Here is a 7,676-nt window from a genome sequence, read left to right as displayed (position 1 = left end):
ATCCAAACAAACCTTTTCCACCATAAATCTTTCCAAACCCTAACCTTCACCAAAACAACACAAAACCAAGACAAGGTCAAAGATCAATGGCTTCAAGGAGAAGTGGAAAAGAACCAGCCAGCTCTTCAGGAGGACCTCCACAAAAGAAACGAGCACCGACTAAGAATCATGGCATCCTCTTCAAAGATAACAACCAAAAAGATAGATATAAAGCTCTTATCTCTAAACCTTTACATCCTTGTAGGTACCCTGACTCTCATACTCTGAATGTCTTAGAAATTAGGGACAATGTATTTGGGCTGTTGAATATATTAGGATGGGATGAGATGCTTAGACCTATGAGGGGGGTATGAGAACTTCACTTATGAGTTCTTGAGTTCTATCAAATTCACGAAAGATAGGTTGAACTTCGATGACCCCGATCATAGAGTCTCCTTCCGGCTTTTGAATATTGATTACGAGATGTCCCTTGAACATTTTTGCAACAAAATGGGCTTCGTAAATGCGGGGTGCAACGATTTTTATTTACTTATTTATTTATTTATTTGAGTTTAGAGTCTTTTCCGTTATAATTTAATTAATATGTTTGATAAGTGATATTTTTATTATTATGTGTTGATATTTATTAGTAGCCCCTATTTTATTATTTAGTGGAGAAATATATTTAGTGGAAGAATATATTTAGTGGAAGTATATATTTAGTGGAGAAATATAATTATTTAGAATAATGAGGCTTTGGGGCAGAATTGGAATTAAGAGAAAATAAATAGGTTAAGGTTGGTTTATATAAAGAGGAGAGTCAGAGTTAGAAAATAAGGATTACGTGCAAACTGTTTTTGGGGGAAAGAGGAGAAACCTAGAGAAGAGAAGAACCAGAGAAGAGAAGTCTGTAGAATCCTTGTAATCAATCAATCTAAGGTAAGGCTGAGACTATCATTCAATAATCTGGAGTCTATAATTCTGGAAATTTCATTTAACATGTTGTAGGTTTAGTTTTTGAGAATTGGAGAATTAGGGTTAAAAGTGATAATTGATGATTTATGTTATGTTGTTGTTGATTTGTGGTTGTCGATGATTGTTGTTGTTAATGTCATATTATGAATTGGGGGTGGCATTTAGTATACAAACTGCACAAATTTGTGCACAACACACAAGTTTAAGGAAATTATTTTCAACCATTGGATGAAGGATGAACATTGATCTTTATTATAGTCTTCTTACACTGTATTTTTTTCACATAATTTGTTTTCAAACCTCAGTATCACCCACCCTATTCTTCCACCACCCTCCTATCATAATCCAGAAAAATAAAATAAAAATTAAAAACTCAAATTCTTTTTTTAATCTTCATCTTTTCTTCACTTATAAAACATTGTAAAAAGGGAAGGGAGAAGATCACGTTGATCTGGATGAAGATAAATAAATGGTTTATTAAATTTGGAATTTTAGGAAGAACCCCAAATGATTGATGAAGAACACCAAGTATTGGATTCTAATGGATCTGGGATTTGCCATGAAGATCGTAGAGTTTTACGCCGTGTCTAAACTCTAAACTAACGATTTCAAGCCAACTAGTTTCTGGGTTCGTTTTGTGATTTCTGGATTTTTTTTATTTCTCAGATCTGGATTTGTAGAAATAACACCAAAGTTGAAGATGAATGTTTTTTTTAATAAATAAATATCAAATAAAAATAAGAATCATACAATATTAACACCTACAGACGATGGGTATTCTTCACCAGCACAAGTATAATGCATCTCAATAATTTCTCTACCTTTTTTCCTATATATGCCATTCCACATTATGAATGCTTTCTTCACGTTTCTTTTAAAAAAATCTTTATTCTTCAATTTAGGATTTTCAGAATGAATGATGAGAGCCGAAAATCATTTTGACTAGAACTCCAACTCAGCTGAAAATCTTTATGTTGGTATTTTACGCACAAAAATATTTTTTTATAAGTATCTTTTAATATCCCCTAAAAAAGTATCTTTTAATAATTTATTTTCATCAAATCATAAAATAATTTATTTTCTGGATTTGAGTGTGTATGAAGATGATGAAGATGAAGAAATAAATAGATGAAGAAGATGAAGAAAAGGGGTACTCATGGAGGTTGAAAACAACATGATAAAGAATGAAAAAAATACAATACAGTTAGACCATAATAAAATTGGTACTCCTCATTAATCTAATGGTGTACAGAAAACTTGTGCATTGAAAAAATTGTTAAACTCAGAGAAACTAAGAGAAATGAGGGATGTTAAACTCAAAGAGACTAAGAGAAATGAGGGTCAAAACTGTGTCCCTCTTCATTCTGATTTCTCATATAAATACAATGCAATTACAAGCTTTCAAGTTGACTTTCAACCCACTAAATTAGCTAAACTGACATATATACATTTACAACTAATTATGCTAATTGATAGAATGATTATTTGACTATTTACAAATAAATGTGCAATCTTATAAAATCTGATTTGTCATTAATTCCATTGACATCCCCCCTCAAATTGATGCTGGTAAATCTACAAGCATCAATTTGCCAAGTAGAAAATTGTGCCGCTGACGTGTCAAACTTTTAGTGAAAATGTCTGCTGTTTGAACAGATGTTGAGACATGTGGTAGATTGATGATTCTTCGATCATAGGCTTCTCGAATAGAGTGACAATCAACCTCGATGTGTTTCGTCCGTTCATGGTAAACTGGATTTGCTGCAATCTGAATGGCACTAGTGTTGTCAGCATGCAGCGGAGTCGGTTGTTCTTGAGAGAATCCAAGTTCTGTTAGAAGTCCACGCAACCATATTATTTCAGAACAAGCAGCAGACATTGCGCGGTATTCTGCTTCAGTGGATGATTTTGAGACTGAATCTTGTTTCTTACATTTCCATGAAATAGGAGCATTTCCTAGGAACATGCACCAGCCAGTAGTAGATTTTCTTGTGTCTGGACAGCCTGCCCAATCGGCATCACTATATGCTTGGAGTTTGATTGATGAACCAACAGGAAAAAATAAACCACGCTTTAGGGTGCCAAGGAGGTATCTAATGATTCGTTGTACTGCTGAAAGATGAAAATGTCGTGGAGCTTGCATGAACTTACTAACTGTGTGTACAGCAAAAGAAATATCTGGGCGAGTGATAGTTACATAGATGAGACTTCCCACCAGTTTGCGATATTGAGTGGGATCATCAAGGTGGTCACCTTCATCTCTTCTATATTTAACATTAACTTCCATGGGAGTGTCAACAGGGGTTGCATTTGTGAGTCCAGCTAGCTGGACCAAGTCTTGAATATACTTTTGTTGATTTAGAAAAACACCTTCATGATGATAATGCACCTCTAAACCCAAGAAATAAGTGAGACGGCCCAACTCTTTCATATGAAAAGTTGAATGCAACAGGTTTTTGATCCTAGAAATAGCATCTTGATCAGAACCAGTCACAACGATGTCATCCACGTAAACAAGAAGCACCACCATGCCTTTAGGAGTTCTTTGTAGGAAAAGAGATGGATCATACTGACTTTGACAAAATTCAAAACCAATTAGTGTCGATCGAAACTTTTCAAACCATACTCTTGGTGCCTGTTTCAATCCATACAAAGATCGTTTTAGTTTACAAACAGTATTAGGTGAAGGTGTAGGCATACCATTAGGAAGTTTGATGTAAACTTCCTCCTGCAGGTCACCGTGAAGGAATGCGTTTTTGACATCCATTTGATGTAACGGCCAAGCTTGTGACGCAGCAATAGCAAGAATGGTGCGCACGGTTGTCATCTTGGCAACCGGAGCAAACGTCTCATCATAGTCTAGTCCATATTCTTGCTTATTTCCAAGCACAACTAAACGAGCCTTGTAACGATCTATAGATCCATCCGAGCGCAGCTTTATAGAGAACACAAACTTGCTGCCTAAAGGTTTAACAGATGGGGGACATGGCACTATATCCCATGTTTGATTTTCTTCTAAGGCAAGAAGTTCAGATTCTATAGCTTTCTGCCAACAATCATTCTCCATGGCCTGTTTATAAGAGGAAGGAATAGGAATAGAAGATAATGTTGCTGTCATGCAATTGATATACCTTTCTGGGGGATTGCTTTGGCGTGAGCTGCGTCGTAGAGGAGCTGGTTCTGGTTCTTCTACTGGACCAGCAACCAAGGAATTATCTTGAGGGGGCCCATGAGTGGCAGTACTACGTCTTTTGTAGGTCAAGAGAGGTTTAGATGATTGTTGATCTGAATGAGAGTTAGAAAACATTGGTAAAACAGAAACTGGAGAAGAGACAAGGTCATGATGTGATGCAAAAAAATATTTATTTTCTTGGAATATGACATTTCTAGACACCCGAATCCTACGAAGGTTAGGATCATAACATAGAAAACCCTTTTGATGAGGAGAATATCCAAGAAAAGCACATTCAACAGATTGTGCAGTAAGCTTGGTGCGTTCTTGTGGAGGAAGATGGACATAACACACACAACCAAAGACACGTAGAGTGGAGTAATTTGGTGGGTGACCATATAACCGAGTGAAAGGGGATTCATTACCTATTGATGGAGATGGCATTCTGTTTATAAGATGGACAGCAGTGGAAAGAGCTTCACACCAAAATCGTGAAGGCACATGAGACTCTAACAAAAGGGTGCGAACAACATCAAGCAAATGACGGTTTTTTCTTTCCGCTACCCCATTTTGTTGTGGAGTTGAGGGGCATGACCTTTGAGATATAATGCCATTAGATTGCAAAAATTCTTGAAATGAGTGGGACATGTATTCCCCCCCATTGTCAGAGCGAAATATTTTGATTTTTGATGAAAATTGGGTCTGAACATAAGCATGAAAAAATTTGAAAGTAGAAAAGACTTCGTCTTTTGATCGCAGAAAATAGACCCATGTGAAACGACTATAATCATCAATGAAAGTTACAAAATATTTGTAATGAGCATGAGATATAACAGGTGCCACGCCCACATCACTATGGATTATATCAAAAGGTTGTGTTACATTAGACTGATGTGTTGGAAATGGCAAAATTTTACTTTTACCAAGCTTACAAGGAATGCAATCAAAATGAACAGAATTAAGTGATGGGGTGTGTTTATTTCCAAGAAAATTTGATTTTAGCAACTCATGAAGTACATTTGCGTTTGGATGTCCAAGACGCTTATGCCACACTTGGTAATCAACAATAGCAGAATTACAAGAAAGTAAAGGTAAAGAAAGACTTTGAGGTAATGAAAACTGGATTGGGAAAAGACGTCCAACTTTAGGCCCCTTCGCGATTATCTTCCCTGATTGTTGATCCTGCACAAGACAACCAGATTGTGAGAATTGTACTTGACAATCATTCTCAACTAATTGACCAACCGAAATGAGATTACTAGTGAGACCAGGAGAGACAAAAACATTTGTTAGAGATGAAGAAATATCACCGGTGGCTGTGATAGGTAATTGATTTCCATCAGCAATATGTATCTTTAGATTTCCAAAATATTTTTGTATATTAGTAAGAAATTGGGCATTGCTAGTCATGTGGTTGGAAGCCCCCGAATCAAAGTACCATGAGGAAGAGGATTTACCTGATATTCCTAGAGCAGAGAAGGCAGAAATGATCATTTGTTGAACCATTTCAGGGGTCACTGATGAAGCGGTAGGAGCATTTTGCTGAACCGGTGCTGGATTGACCGAGTTGCTAGGAATAGATGAATCAACCGAGGTTGTAAAGGCTGTGACATTTCTCCTTGGTGGCCTTATTGGGCATTCCTTAAGAATATGTCCGTCTTTTTTGCAGTAGTTGCAGACTTTGTCTGGACAGTTTGAAGCATAATGTCCCAATTTCTTGCAACAGAAACATTGAACAGCACTCATGTCATGACTTCTTGTCTTTCCTCGTGCCACATAAGCCACTGGAACAGTAGACAATTTTTGATCTTCAATGATGGACTGTGTCAGTAGACGTTGTTCTTCACGTAACAGATCATTGAAACATGCATCCAATGATGGTACAGGGTTTCTATGCATGAGATTGGACCGAATACCTTCAAATTCAGATCTCAATTTCATAAGAAATTGATCTCGCTTGGTAGTTTCATGAACAGATTGTACGGAACTTAAACCTTCAGAAGTCAAGTCTGCATAAACTATCTCAGTGTATTCAGCCCAAAGATTCATGAATTGAGAGTAAAATTCAGAGATGGAGAGACTATCCTGTTTAAATAAGGCTATGTCGTGTTCAAGCTGGAACCTTCGAGCGGCGTTGTTCTGATTGTAGACTTTCTTCAAGTAATTCCACATTGTGGCTGCTGTTTTGTAAGGTCGGAGATTCAGGACAATGTTTGGATCAACAGAACCTAGGACCCAGGACATGACTTGAGCATCTTTGACTACCCATTTGCCATGTGCAACCTTATCTTTCTCTTTGTCAGGAACTGGAGTGCTGCCATCAACATGACCCCACAAATCTTTTCCTGTGACAAATATCTCGAAATGGAATGCCCAAGTTGAGTAGTTTTTGCCATTAAGGCGAACCACCAAGATTTCATGCTTTTCGGTAGACATGTGACTATGGAAATAGGTATTGAACAAGAACGAGAGGTTAATCTGGACTGGGAAACAAATAACCGAGACACAGAAGTGAAAGAAAAGAAAAACAGACTAGGTTCTTGGATTGTAACCTAGGCTGATACCATGTTAAACTCAGAGAAACTAAGAGAAATGAGGGATGTTAAACTCAGAGAGACTAAGAGAAATGAGGGTCAAAACTGTGTCCCTCTTCATTCTGATTTCTCATATAAATACAATGCAATTACAAGCTTTCAAGTTGACTTTCAACCCACTAAATTAGCTAAACTGACATATATACATTTACAACTAATTATGCTAATTGATAGAATGATTATTTGACTATTTACAAATAAATGTGCAATCTTATAAAATCTGATTTGTCATTAATTCCATTGACAAAAATAACTTTGTACTTGTACACAATTTTGTGCATTGTGTAGGCTAAATGCCACCTGAATTGGGTATGAATTATGTTGAGTTGTTGTTGTTGATTGTGATGATTTTGAATGAATGTGAAGTTTGAATAATATAAGTTGCTTTTCCAGATTTTTTCTTATCTCTGTCCCGAATTTTGAAATAGAAACTGGTATTGATCGGTACAGAATTGGTCTTAGGTGTAAACACGAAAGTTGTATGTATGGATGTTAGTTTTCTAATGCCATTGGTCTGACGTCAAAATGATTTATAGAACTTCAGTTATGGTCAAATTACTTCACGTAGGTCACAGTGAACTTTTATCGACTTTCTGCACAACTTTTCCAATTTGAAACGGAAACTGGTATTGATCGGTACATAATTGGTCTTAGGTGTAAACACAAAAGTTGTAGGTATAGATGTTAGTTTTCTAATGTCGTTGGTCTGACATCAAAATGATTTATAGAAATTGAGTTATGGTCAAATTACTGCACGTAGGTCACAGTGAGTTTTAGATAATTTTGTTAGCTTTCCAGTGTCTTTGGTTTGATGTGAAAATGACTTTTAGTTTTTGAGTTATGATGAAAATACTCCAAGGAGGTCTTAACAAAATTGTACGGTGACAACATTCTCTGTTTAATGTTTTTGCGTCTGCTTCACATGTTTCTGTTCTGAATTAGTCTTTGGTATAAAC

Source organism: Medicago sativa, chromosome 4 (assembly GCF_051527215.1).
Source record: "Medicago sativa cultivar Bolivia chromosome 4, Bolivia_mono, whole genome shotgun sequence".
NCBI classification, from domain to species: Eukaryota; Viridiplantae; Streptophyta; class Magnoliopsida; order Fabales; family Fabaceae; genus Medicago; species Medicago sativa.
Note: the sequence above shows the minus strand (reverse complement) of the source record.